Source organism: Myotis daubentonii, chromosome X, assembly GCF_963259705.1.
Source record: "Myotis daubentonii chromosome X, mMyoDau2.1, whole genome shotgun sequence".
Taxonomy (NCBI): domain Eukaryota; kingdom Metazoa; phylum Chordata; class Mammalia; order Chiroptera; family Vespertilionidae; genus Myotis; species Myotis daubentonii.
In genome coordinates, this window is record NC_081861.1 from 121,745,889 (window position 1) to 121,758,990 (window position 13,102).

At 40.0% G+C, this 13,102-nt stretch overlaps 1 pseudogene; it reads left to right on the forward strand.

Annotated features, from left to right (window-relative positions):
- The first annotated feature begins 6,125 nt into the window (after positions 1-6,125).
- On the forward strand, positions 6,126-11,001 carry LOC132223704 (archaemetzincin-2-like; annotated as a pseudogene).
- The last annotated feature ends 2,101 nt before the right edge of the window (positions 11,002-13,102 follow it).

Consider the following 13,102-nt stretch of genomic DNA (forward strand, 5'->3'; position numbering starts at 1 on the left):
TTTTTCTTCTTCTTCTTCTTCTTCTTCTTCTTCTTCTTCTTCTTCTCCTTCTTCTTCTTCTTCTTCTTCTTCTTCTTCTTCTTCTTCTTCTTCTTCTTCTTCTTCTTCTTCTTCTTCTTCTTCTTCTTCCATAGTTTTATTGATTTCAGAGAGGAAAGTAGAGGATGGAGAGAGATAGAAACATGGGTGATGAGAGAGAATCATTGATCAGCTGCCTGTTAGACACCCCCCCCCCCACTGGGGATCAAGCCCACAACCCAGGCATGTGACCTGACCAGGAATCATACCTTGACCTCATGACCTCCAGGCTACAACTCTTCTTTTAGTTGTGAGTTCTTTCACAGTCTAAGTCACCAGCCAAACCCTAACAATAAATCCTTCCATTTTATACTTTCTTGGAGTTTCATTCTACTTGCTAGATGGGATGCTACCCGATTCATAAATTGTTGAAAAGATTGATAACAGCAAATTGATCTTTACATTTACACAGTTTAATTTGTGTGTGTGTGTGTGTGTGTGTGTGTGTGTGTGTTTTAACTATGGTAAACAATAAACTAAACTATATTATCTGATACAGAGTTTATGCATATAACAATAATACCCTTAGGAAAATTTAAATTTGCAATGACTAAAAAGTAATATGTAGAAACAACTAATATCCAATCACTCCTTACTTCCAACTTACTCTGGTTCTCCTTTAATTTTTATTGTGGAGGATAGTGAAGTTGAGATAATGAAAAACTCTAAACTGGGCTTGCCAGTATATTAATTAGCATATTGTAAGTTTTAGTTTAGGTTCATCGAGTTTCACTTCTTTTCTTTGATTAAGGTAGTGTGATTAGGCTAGCTTACGCATTTTTCTTAGAAATGATTTATTAATGCTACTGTTTTGTATGTTATAAAGAGAAAATTTCCACTTTTATATGTGTTAAGTCTGTATAAATACTTTTCTTCTGATTTCTTTATATTCATTTTGTTTATTTTCTAAGACTTAAAATGAAGTCTTATTGATTTTTATTGTTTATTATTATTGGAAGTGCTTAATGGTTTAGTATTCTATTTTATTAAGAACAACATCCAAGGAGAAACCAAGATAGCGGCCTAGGCACACACCGGAAATTGCTGCCTCGCAACTACAACTTCAAAAACACAACTAAAAGACAAAACGGGCATCATCCAGAACCACAGGAAAGCTGGCTGAGTGGAAATTATACAACTAGAAGGAAAGAGAAAAGCACACTGAGACTCAGAGGAGGTGCGGTGTGGAAGTAAAGTGCAGAGGTATGGAGGCGCACGCGGAAAGGGCTGGCAGCTGAGGACACGGTTGTCTTTTTCAATTGGGAGGGAGTCTCAAGCTCCTGATTGCTCTGAACTCCAATTCCCAGCGAGTCTCTGGGGACCCAGACTCATACAGGAGAAACTGGACTGTCTGGCCTCGGTCAGAACTTGAGGGCGGCTTTCTCTCAGAGGTACTTGCAGCGATTACCGGGACACTGAGAAGCTGGGCCTCTTAGGGTAGGACTGAGGAGCAGCCATAGCTGCTTGCTCTGCCCTGTTGCTCCCCAGAGACCCCGCCCTACCCAAGCTGTGCACAGAGGCTTTTGCATATGAAAGGCCTGGCCCTTTGCAATCTGAAAATTACCTAACAAACTGCAGCTGGGTCAGAGAAAGCCAGAACTTCCCAAAGAAGGCCGAAGGCCCCACAGCAGCTTGCATTACTTCACAGCTGGGCTCCTGCTGGGTAGCCTCAGGCAGAGGCTAAATTAGCACCTCCTTAGAGATCCAAGAACCAGTGTATCCAGTGGTCAGAGTGGGACCATCCAATTACAACTCCTCAGATCCATAAGGGACACACTCAGGGGGCAGACTCAGTGAGCACCAAAGCCCCACTGAAGCAGGTCTTGCCCCAGAAGGGTGTCTCCAGCACAGAAGTTCTCCCACTGCAGACACAGCTGATTCATACAGCCAATTGGCCTGGAGGTCAATTCCTCCCAGTGATACCTACAACAATCAATGCTTAACTACAACAAGACTGTGCACAAAGCACACAAAGGGGTGCACCAAGAGTGTCCACCTCAGGTAATTGGGGAGGCTGAGCCACTGGGCCCTATAGGATGCCTAGCACACAAAGCCACTCTACCAACACAGGGAAGCATAAAAAATGCAGAGACAAAGAAACAGGTCACAAATGACAGAAATGGAGGAAATCAAACTCCTGGATATAGAGTTCAAAACCACACTATAAGGTTTTTCAAGAATTTTCAAGAAACTGCTGATAAATTTAGTAAGACCCTCAATAAGTCTAGTGAGACCGCCGATAAATTTAGTGAGACCCTCATGAAATCTAGTGAGACCCTCGAGGTTATTAAAAAGGACCAACTAGAAATTAAGCATGCACTGAAATAAAGAATATTATACAGAGTTCCAACAGCAGACTAGAGGATCACAAGAATCAAGTCAAAGATTTGAAATACGGAGAAGCAAAAAAACACCCAACCTGAAAAACAAAAAGAAAAAAGAATCCAAAAATATGAAGATAGTGTAAGGAGCCTCTGGGACAACTTCAAGTGTACCAACATCCAAATTATGGGGATGCCAGAAGAAGAGAGAGAGCAAGATATTGAAAACCTATTTGAAGAAATAATGACAGAAAACTTCCTCTACCTGGTGAAAGAAATAGACTTACAAGTCCAGGAAGCGCAGAGAACCCCAAACAAAAGGAATCCAAAGAGGACCACACCAAGACACATCATAATTAAAATGCCAAGAGCAAAAGACAAAGAGAATCTTAAAAGCAGCAAGAGAAAAAAAGTCAGTTACTTACAAGGGAGTACCCATACAACTGTCAGCTGATTTCTCAGCAGAAACTATGCAGGCCAGAAGGGAGTGGCAAGAAATATTCAAAGTGATGAATAGCAAGAACCTACAACCAAGAGTACTTTACCCAGCAAAGCTATCATTCAGAATTGAAGGTCAGATAAAGAGCTTCACAGATAAGAAAAAGCTAAAGGAGTTCATCACCACCAAACCAGGATTATATGAAATGCTGAAAGGTATCCTTTAAGAAGAGGAAGAGGAAGAAAAAGGTAAAGATACAAATTATGAACAACAAATACACATCTATCAACAAGTGAATAAATAATCTGATGAACAGAATAAACTGGTGAATATAATAGAATCAGGGGCATAGAAAGAGAGTGGACTGACTATTTTCGGGGGGGGGAAGGAGTGTGGGGTGTGCGGGAAGAGACTGGACAAAAATCGTGCACCTATGGATGAGGACAGTGGGGGGAAGGGGGGGAAGGGCAGAGGGTGGGGTGGGAACCGTGTGGAGGGGAGCTATGGGGGGAAAAAAGAGGAACAACTGTAATAATCTGAACAATAAAGATTTAATTTAAAAAAAAAGAACAACATCCTCTTAAATATTAATATGTGTCTTTATTCCCACTACTTTTTCTATATTCCTCAATGGAAGTTTTGACATTTTCTTAACTTACTACTTCAGGATACTGTTTCTTAGGTTTGTTTCTTCTCATGATTGTTGATTTTTTTAAATTCATTGTGATCACAGAGTTTTATCTGTATCATATTTACATTTTAGAATTCATTGCGGTTGTGTTTGGAGATATGATATGGTCTTTTATTTCCGTATATATCTCTTTGTTGTCTGAAAAAGAATTTATTACACTTTTCAAGGGCATTGATTTTAAACATAAATCTTATGTATAAAGTTACCTTTAAGATTACTTAGATTTTATATTCTTGTTTTATGTGGCCTATGGTCTATCAAGAATTGAGACATTGGTATAAAAATTTAATGTTTCTGTAAATTTCTTTTTGTATTGATAGGCACTTTATTTTATAAATGTAACAATAAATGCATATAGTATCCTTTATCATTATCATCATAAAATGAGTTCATTTTCCCACTTAATAAATTCTACCTTGAAATCTTTGTTGATATTAATAGTATATCTTATTACATTGGCATGGTTTTTCTTTATTGTTTTCATTTATAGTCATACTTCAGGACAATTACTGAGACAATATATATTTGCTTTTTTTAGTTTTTGCATTATTTATTTTTCTAGACCTTGAAAGTCATATTAATTTATATATATATATATATATATATATATATATATATATATATATATATTATCCCCTTTGTGTTTACTGCTAAAACTGGTGTTACTTTTGAAAGGCCCATTTATTTTATTTTGTAACTTTAAATTTTCTTCATTTTTTGTTTTGTTTTATGGTGCTCTATACTATGTGAATTTTGGTTTTGTATTTTATATCACACAGATTTTTAAAAAAGAATTAGGACAGCCTTGGCCAGTGTGGCTCAGTTGGTTGAGCATCATCCCATGCACGGAGAGGATGCTGGTTCTATTCCTGGTCAGGGCACAAGCCTGGGTTGTGGGCTCAATCCCCACTAGGGGGTATGCAGGAGGCAGCTGATCAATGGTTCTGGCTCATTGATGTTTCTCTCTCTCTCTCCCTCTCCATTCCTCTCTGGTTCTACAATCAATGAAAACATAATTTTAAAAAAAGAATTAGGAGATAACTCCTGTTTGGTATTACTGGTTTTCGGATAGTAAGAACAAATTCTTATTTAAATTAAGTCAACTGTTTCTCCTTATCTATATAATCGGTAGTCATTAAATTTTAATTCTGAGTGACTTTAAAAATTTGTTCTCCAAGAATCTTTGCAATTCAAGATGATTTTTTAATGTCCTTAATTTGTTGAATATGAGTTAGAGTTGAATTTCCTGATAAGAGCTTTCTTGTTTTGACTCTGCTGTAAAAACTACTCTACTGGCATTTAGCAGTTCAGTTGCAGACAGAATTAGAGTTGTTGGGGAGGAAAAATTTCCTTCTGTGCTTCTAAATTCTTTGGCTGGTCTAATAATCTAATTAACACAAAACAGATTAACAAGAGAAAAATAAATTTAATTATGCACATATAGGGGCTCTGTAAGAATAGAAGACCTCCATGCATTCAGACAATTGAGGCTTATATGCCATTTGAGCTAAGGAGAAAAGGGGGGTATGGGTCTTGGGATTCCAAAGGGAGAGAGACAGTTTTCAGGAAGATGGGAAGAGCAAATGTTTGATAAATAAATGTCTTTCATGCTCTGCAGAGACACTAGGACACAGACAGCAATTTGATCTCCAGGCTCCATGGAATCTCGCCCACCCCCCCACCACCATTACCACCAGCAGCTTATCACATTGAGCCCATATTCTTTATAGTAAATCTCTGGTGTGAGTTCTCTTCCTCGGCCAGGCCCTCAATCTAAATTCTTTTAGGCAATTAAGGGGGATATAAAAGCTTGTCCTGAATCAGTTTGGGCCTTGATTGTTTTCACCTCAACATAGTCTGCATGTCAAAGTAGCACATTGTGGGGAGACTTATTGTGAACCCCTTCACAGTTAATGCTACCTTTTTCCTATCCCTCCCTTGGTTAACATGATTCTCTCTGGGTGATTATGGCATTCACTTTTTAATATTGGAGTTGCATAACTTCGCAATATAAGTTTGGAGTGTAGTTAATGTTTATTAAATAATCTTTCTAAGTGTTGAGACCCAGTTGTGCATGTTTATGTTTTTCTTCATTTTAAGAACGATTTTTCATTTTATCTGTGTAATTAAAAGAAAAAATTCCATTTGTCCTAGTCTCTGCTTTAGGAATACTAATTTTCATTTCATTTTCTCCCTAGGAGTATTCTCATTTATGTCCTTCTGTACTGAATTCATGTTTTCTCTAGTTTACCTTAAATATGACTGATTTTTCAATTTTTAATATAATATTTGATACTACTGATTTATGCTTTTAATTTCGTTTTAAGCTCTGCGATGTTATTAGCTTTCTTCTTAAATTTATTTTCATAATTGACCAATTGTTTTTGAAAGGGAGCAGAATCTGCCAATCCCAAAAATATGGCAGTTTGGCATAAAGGTTGTTTTGAGCTGGTTACACACATGAATGTGTGTAATAGAATCTCATCTATTTTTAACAGATAATTCAGTTAGGAGCAAAGTCATTTTGTTTCCAGAATTCAAAAACTAATACTGATCAGCCTGGTTTTTTACCTGCTCTGCTGCTCTCACTGTTGATATGTGGTTGGGAAAGAAGCGCTACAAGCCAAAGAACTTCAGTCTCTCCAATACAAAAGCTGCCCAGCAGAGTCCTTCACAACAAATTCCGCTGGATTTTCAACTAGGACCAAATTGCATTGTATTTGGTGTATGTGCTCCCAACATGGTGATTGTACTTTCGCTGTCTTAGTTAGAAATGATGTTTTAGTCTTAATTTCCTCCTAAAGTTATTGTCATTAATTTGGGGGGGGGGGCAAGTGAAAATTGTACGTGGGCAACTACTCCATCATTTCCCCATTTTCTCATATGGAAATGTTTAAAAGGAAAAAATAAGTAAAACGGTTATATACTGTTTTTGCTATGAAGCAACATTGCAAAAAGGTCTATTAATTCCTAAGTCCATATTTATCATCATATTCTAGTAGTGAGACTGGAACTATCTTGCAATCCATTTTTCATCCCTATATTAATGAGTTTTAGGATGATTTTGTTTTATTTTAATCTCTAATTAAAATTTCACCACAAGCAGGGTTTTCTTATTGAAAATTATAATAAGGAAATTTTCCATGTACTTGGTAAATTTGTTTTGAGACTTTGTAATTTTTTTTTTCCAAACAGGAACAATCAGTTCCTGAGATGTGACATAAGAAAAACTTTTACCAATTCTGATGTACTGAAAATACAATTGCAGTAACTTGCTAGCCTAGGGAAAAAGAAAACCTAAATAAATGTGCATTATGATATTAACTTTTCATTTTTCAAGGCAGATATTAGAGCTTATATCTAAAAGTTAATGTTCTGTGACTAAAAATTTCTGATATCTAGGCAGTTTTCTAATTCAAAAAGCCAACTGGTTGTCAGTGCTTGTACTATGTAAAACACCATCCAAGGCCCAACAAAACTCCTTTCTCCCTCTCTTCCTATCCCCCCTTCCTCTCTCCCTCCTTCTCTTCCTCCCACTCTCTTACAGATTTTCTTCTTGCTTTCTTCCTATTTCCCTCTCTCCCTTTACTTTTTCTGGCTCATTTCCTCATGTAGGATCCTGAGAAACTCTAATGTATATCCTATATAATAAAAGGCTAATATGCAAATTGACCAAATGGTGGAATGGTGGAACGACCGGTCATTATGATGCACACTGACCACTAGGGGGCAGGCGCTCAATGCAGGAGCTGCCCCCTGGTGGTCAGTGTACTCCCATAGGGGGAGCGCTGCTCAGCCAGAAGCCAGGCTCATGGCTGGCAGCACTAAGGATGTCCGTCAGATGGACATCCCCCAAGGGCTCCCAGACTGTGAGAGGGCACAGGCTGGGCTGAGGGATCCCTCCCCCAATGCATGAGTGTCGTGTACCGGCCTCTAGTTTGAAGATAACATCTTGATTAAGAAATAATCATCTGATGGTGGATGGGCTATCCTGAGCCTAGTGGCAGGTGAAGGTACACTGCATACCACTTTTATGAACAGGTTTCAATATACTGGTCCTTATAAACCTTGTGTTAGAGCAGCTATTTAACCCATTTAAACTGGAAATGAAATACCAACCAAATGGAAACACTCAAAAGCTTTTTATTCAGAGCTTGCTATAGCAAAGGAGTCTGCCACTGTCACTTGAGTTTTGGCAGAGACTCAAAAGCAGGCAGAGGAGTAGGAAAGCTTTATAGGGGAAAACAGGGAAGGCTTCACGTATGCCCTCCCTGATTGGATAGAGATAGTGGTTTGAATTCCCATAAGTGTGACTCACAGAAAACAGGCTGGCTTTCTGGGCAGCTTACTATAGATAAAGAGTTGATTTCCTGGGCGGGTTCCTATAGGTTGTGGGTCAGAGCTCTATTTTTATGTATGATCTGGCCATTGCCCATTTGTATATTCAGTCTCTCAAATCTGAAGTTTGACAGTGTTGTATAATAGGTACAGAGCTTCAGTTTTACAAGGTAAAAAAAAAATTCTGGAGATGGATGGTGGTGATGATTGTACAACAACATGAATGGCCTGGCCTGCATAGCTCAGTGGTTGAGCATCACCCTATGAACCAGGAGGCCAGGGTTTGATTCCCGGTCAGGGCACATGCCTGGGTTGCAGGCTCAATCCCCTGTGTGGGGTGTTTAGGGGGCAGCTGATCAATGATGTTTCTTATCTCATCATTGATGTTTCTATCTCTCCCTCTTCCTTCCTCTCTGAAATCAATAAAAATATATTTTAAAAAACAATATGAATGTACTTAATACTACTGAGCTATACACTTAAAATTAGTTAAAATGGTAAATTTTATATTATGTGGATTTTATCAAAATATAAAAAATTGGGGAAAAATGAAACCTCTTCTTAGGAAATGGTATGAGTGGAACATTCCTATCATTATGCAAACAATGCATAGCTTTGAATAGATATTACAAACAGCTCTCATCTAAAAGAATCCAGTGCTTATGTTGCATATAAGAACTTAGATAGTAGGGAACCATTGATGAACAAAGACTTGCAGCCAAAGAGTAATCTCTTTGGCCAAATTACCTTGTATTCATGATCAGATTTGATTATGTTCCACTAGAGGCCCAGTGCACAAAATCTTGCACGGGTGGGGTCCCTAGTCCTGGCTGGTGATCAGGGCTAAACGGCCAGCCAGGACCTTCCTCCCAGCTGCCTTTCGGGGCATTCCTGCTGGCTGCCAGCTGCTGGCCAGGGACTGTGGATGGGGCAAGGGACCATGGGAAGTTGGCCAGCATGAGGAGGGACCAGGGGAGGTTGGCTGGCTATGGGAGGTTGGCTGTGGGAGCACACTGACCACCAGGAGGCAGCTCCTGCATTGAGCATCTGCCCCCTGGTGGTCAGTGTGCATCATAGCAACCAGTCGGACTGGTCATTCCAGTCGCTCCAACATTCTGGCCACTTAGGCTTTTATATGTATAGATTCTGAGAACCCCTCCCAAAGACTTTGAACAGTCTACCAATAATCTCTTTGAAGAAAAGTAATATTTATATATAGTCCATTAGAACTCTATGGGGCACCAGGATTATTAGAGAAGAATATATTTAACTAGAGGTCTGGTACACAAATGTGTCCATGGGTGGGGTGCCTTGGCCTGCCCAGTGATTGAGGCCTATAGGGGAACCGGCCCGCAGTGGGTAGGGACCGCTGGCCAGCTGGTCCGGGGGAGCCAGCCAGGTGGAGGCACCATGGGAGGTTGGCCGGACAGGGGGAAGGACAGCAGGAGATTGGCCAGCTGGCCCCCTGATCGGGGTCATCGGGGGGGCCGGCTCCTGGGGGAAGGGGCCGTGGGAAGTTGGCCAGCCAGTGGGGGGTGGGCCACAGGAGGTTGGCCAGCTGGGGGGAGGGGCTGTGGGAGGTTGGTGGCCGGCCCCCCCATTGGGGCCAATTGGGGAGGCCATCCAGGGGGAGGGGCCACAGAAGATTGGCTGTAGGAGCGCACTGACCACCAGTGGGAAGTTCCTGTGTTGAGTGTCTACCCCCTGGTGGTCAGTGCGCATCATAGCGACTGGTCGACCGGTCATTCTGGTCATTCTGGTGATTTGGTTGTAATGGTTGCTTAGGCTTTTATATATAGATATATATATATAGATAAATAGATAGCTCAAGGGCTACCATGAAGCCTTTTTATGTGGCTTAATAGTAAAACTTCTAGAACAGTTTCCTGTTTATATAACTTAATATTCATATAGATTCAGTGACAACATGAAAGCTACACATTCATATAGGGGAAAATCCTTAAGTTTATAAAAACAAAGAAATCTGCAAATGTCTTCTGTATCCTTGATGACAGGAACAGTGAGCAGAGGTGTTTTCCCGGGGTCATGTCTCACAGTGCTTAAGAATGAGCTCTGTAGACCAGAAGATTTAAGCAAAAGTTTAGAAAATTTAATACAAGCAGGTTCAGACTCCTCTCATGGGGAGGGGGACCCAATAATGAGCTGCCCTTTAAAGCCTTGTAGTCAAGGGTTATATATTTGCTACAAGCCTGCTCTATGTCTATCTGTGTTGTCACCTGATTGTTCCCTCATTGTTCTTGCCCAGCAACAGACCTGAACTTTCCCTGTTTCTATGTATTGTTTTTCTGTACCTATGCTGAACTTTTTCTGTTTCTATGCATTCATACACCTTGTTAACTGCAGGCCCGCCTTTGTTTTCTCGTGCCTCCCACTTTGAGTACAGAAACGTTTTATTATTTCTGTTTGGGTTGGTTCCTATGGTTAGGCTACTCAAACTGCCATGTCTGCCCCTGCCTATGTTCCTCCTGCCTTTGTTTTCCACTGGACCCCTGCCCTATCTGCCTGCATTTCAAGTTATCCCTCTCATCATGAGTATAACAATGATTGGTCTTTACCTAAGAGACTCTTAGAATTAAGCCTTTGGACAGGGCTCTTTGGTAGATGGCCCAAGAATATTCAGCTTTGCCAGATATGGCAGTGATTTTTATTTCCATACTATGATTGCAAAGTTAAGAAACTTGTGAAAATATCTTTAAGTGCCTACTCAATTTTTTATAGCTATTATTTTCCTGAAGTCACATGTATTTTGCCTCTTTGATCCTTTAAGTGATTAACCTATGAAATTTGATACAAATTTGAACTTTGACATTGCCACTGGCTGGCCAGGCTAATTCAAGGCTCCAGCCACCTGGAAGAATGAGACTATGGGCCTTTAAGACCTTTGCCCCATCTGCTTAGGTAATTTACAGTGTGCTATTGACTTCAATATTGTAAAAGATTCAAAGCACAAGTGAGCTAAATTGATGATGAATCTCCAAGTACACCTGGATCTACAAATACACCTAGAGTAACTCTGAAACATGAATTTGATGAAATCTATGGAAGCCTTTGAGAAATGGAATGAATATATAATGAAATGGCTTTCTGTTCTCCAAATAAGAACTTTGAAATGAGATAATTAAAATAAAATGCTTACACATTAAAAAAAATCTGGTTACTGAAATAAGAACTCAGAATTCAATGTTTTTCGGTCCTTATATTTAATAGTCTCTTTTTGCTTTGTAATATACCATCACTAGAAAAACTGTCTGACGTGCATATTCTAATCTAAATGGTGCTCTGCAAGTCTCAGACAAGGGATGTCTAACTTGAAGAGTGTACACAGTAGGAATGTAAAAAAATAATTGAAAAGTATACATAATGGATAAGTACACGTAATCTTATCAATCACATACACTTTTTAATAACTGTTAATCTTATCAGTTACATATACTTTTCAATAGCTGTGTTAATGATGGCAGTCAAACAAGTTTAGAATGTTAAAGAAGGTTCACAGAACCCAAAATGATAAGGTTTACAAATCTACTTGCTGCTATGCATCACAGCAAGGAACTGGAAAGGTTGGAAGCAGGCTCCAACTATCTTCCCTTAATGGTCATGCTTTATCACTTAGATTGTGAGCGAATAAAGGGGTAACTTGAGGGGCTAGCAAGCTGAGTCTGTGCCCAGGCAACCAGGATTCTGACGCACATCCTTGCTGGTCTATAATTAAGCCCTGTTTCTATTGTTAATCCTTGTCTAGCCTTGCAAAACCTGTTTCCCTGAATACTACCATTTTACAGAGGCCATAAACCATGAACCATACTCAACCCCTGGAGGGAGTTGGCAGCACTGGCACCGGCCAGGTCAGGCCTTTGAGTGTAATCTCACTTCACCCATTCCAACCATGGGGGCTGCAAAGCCCACCACAGAGCCCGGAAGTTAAGAAACAAAGAGCTCAGTGCTATTTAACGTGAGAACACACTACAGTCAATGCTTAGGCTTTGGAGACCGATTGCCCTGAGTCACCACACTAGTGCTTCTGCAATAAAGGCGTTCTTTCTGAATCCTTTGAGAGCCTGGCTGTTTGTTCTCCTGTGCAGTCTGGCAGCTTAGCTGTAATAGGATCAGGTAACACCAACATTTACATGGGTCCAGAGATGAAGCCTTGGCCAGAGCTTCTTACACCTTTCTGGTCATATTATTGCTACATGACCAACCCCAGTGGTGAAACCCTTATGCAAACCATAAACATTGCTGCTGTTATCATGTGTAACCATCATTCAGATGCAAACCATCAATCTCACTTGACAAACAATGCTGACAAGGTGGCACAAAATGTGCTGAAACTTGCCTTGGGCCCATGGTTACAAAATAGTACTATGCATCATTATATTTCATTGACTCATGGTCAGTACTATGGAAATACATCTCATACTTCAGCAACACACCTGAGCCAATTCTAGGCCTATTGGAATGAACCTTTAGAGCAAAATAACCAGAAATCCTCCTTTTGTTTTTAATCCGTCATTTGATTCCCCCTTGGTGTCCATTAACACCAAGCTTCAGTCCTCCATACTAGTTGTATTTCAGGGCAGCCTCCTGTACCGCCACCATTTCATATTATAATTGTGATCCTGTGATTTATAAGAAAAAAATATGTATTTGATCTGCCACCAATTGCTGGCACAGAGCTCCCCAAACCCTTGAATTTCCTGTGATTAGAGCCATAAAAGTGTCTTTTGTTATGTTAATGAAGTGACTTTTGGAAAGCCATTAGGTAACCTAAGGATGGGGGCTGGTTGTCAAAGGAACCAACCCTGTGATTAGAAGGTAGGAACTTTCAGTACCACCCCTGATTCCCAAACTTCAAGTAGGAGGAGAGGGGCTGTGGGTTGAATCAGTTGTCAAAGGCCAATGCTTTAATTACTCATCACTATTTAATGAAGCTTCTATAAAAACCCAAAAGGACAGGATTCAGAAAGCTTCTAAGTTGGTGAACACTCAGAAATTTGGTGAGAGTGGTGCTCTGGAGAGGGCATGGAAACTCTGTGCCCCCCTTCTCCATACCTTGCCCTATGCATCACCTACATCTGGCTGTTCCTCAGTCATATCCTTTTATAATAACCCGGTGATTTAGTAGTGAAACGTTTCTCTGATTTATGTGAGTCACTCTCAAACCAATTGTATTAGTTGAACCTGAGCAGAGTGTGGGGGGACCTCTGTGCTATAGCT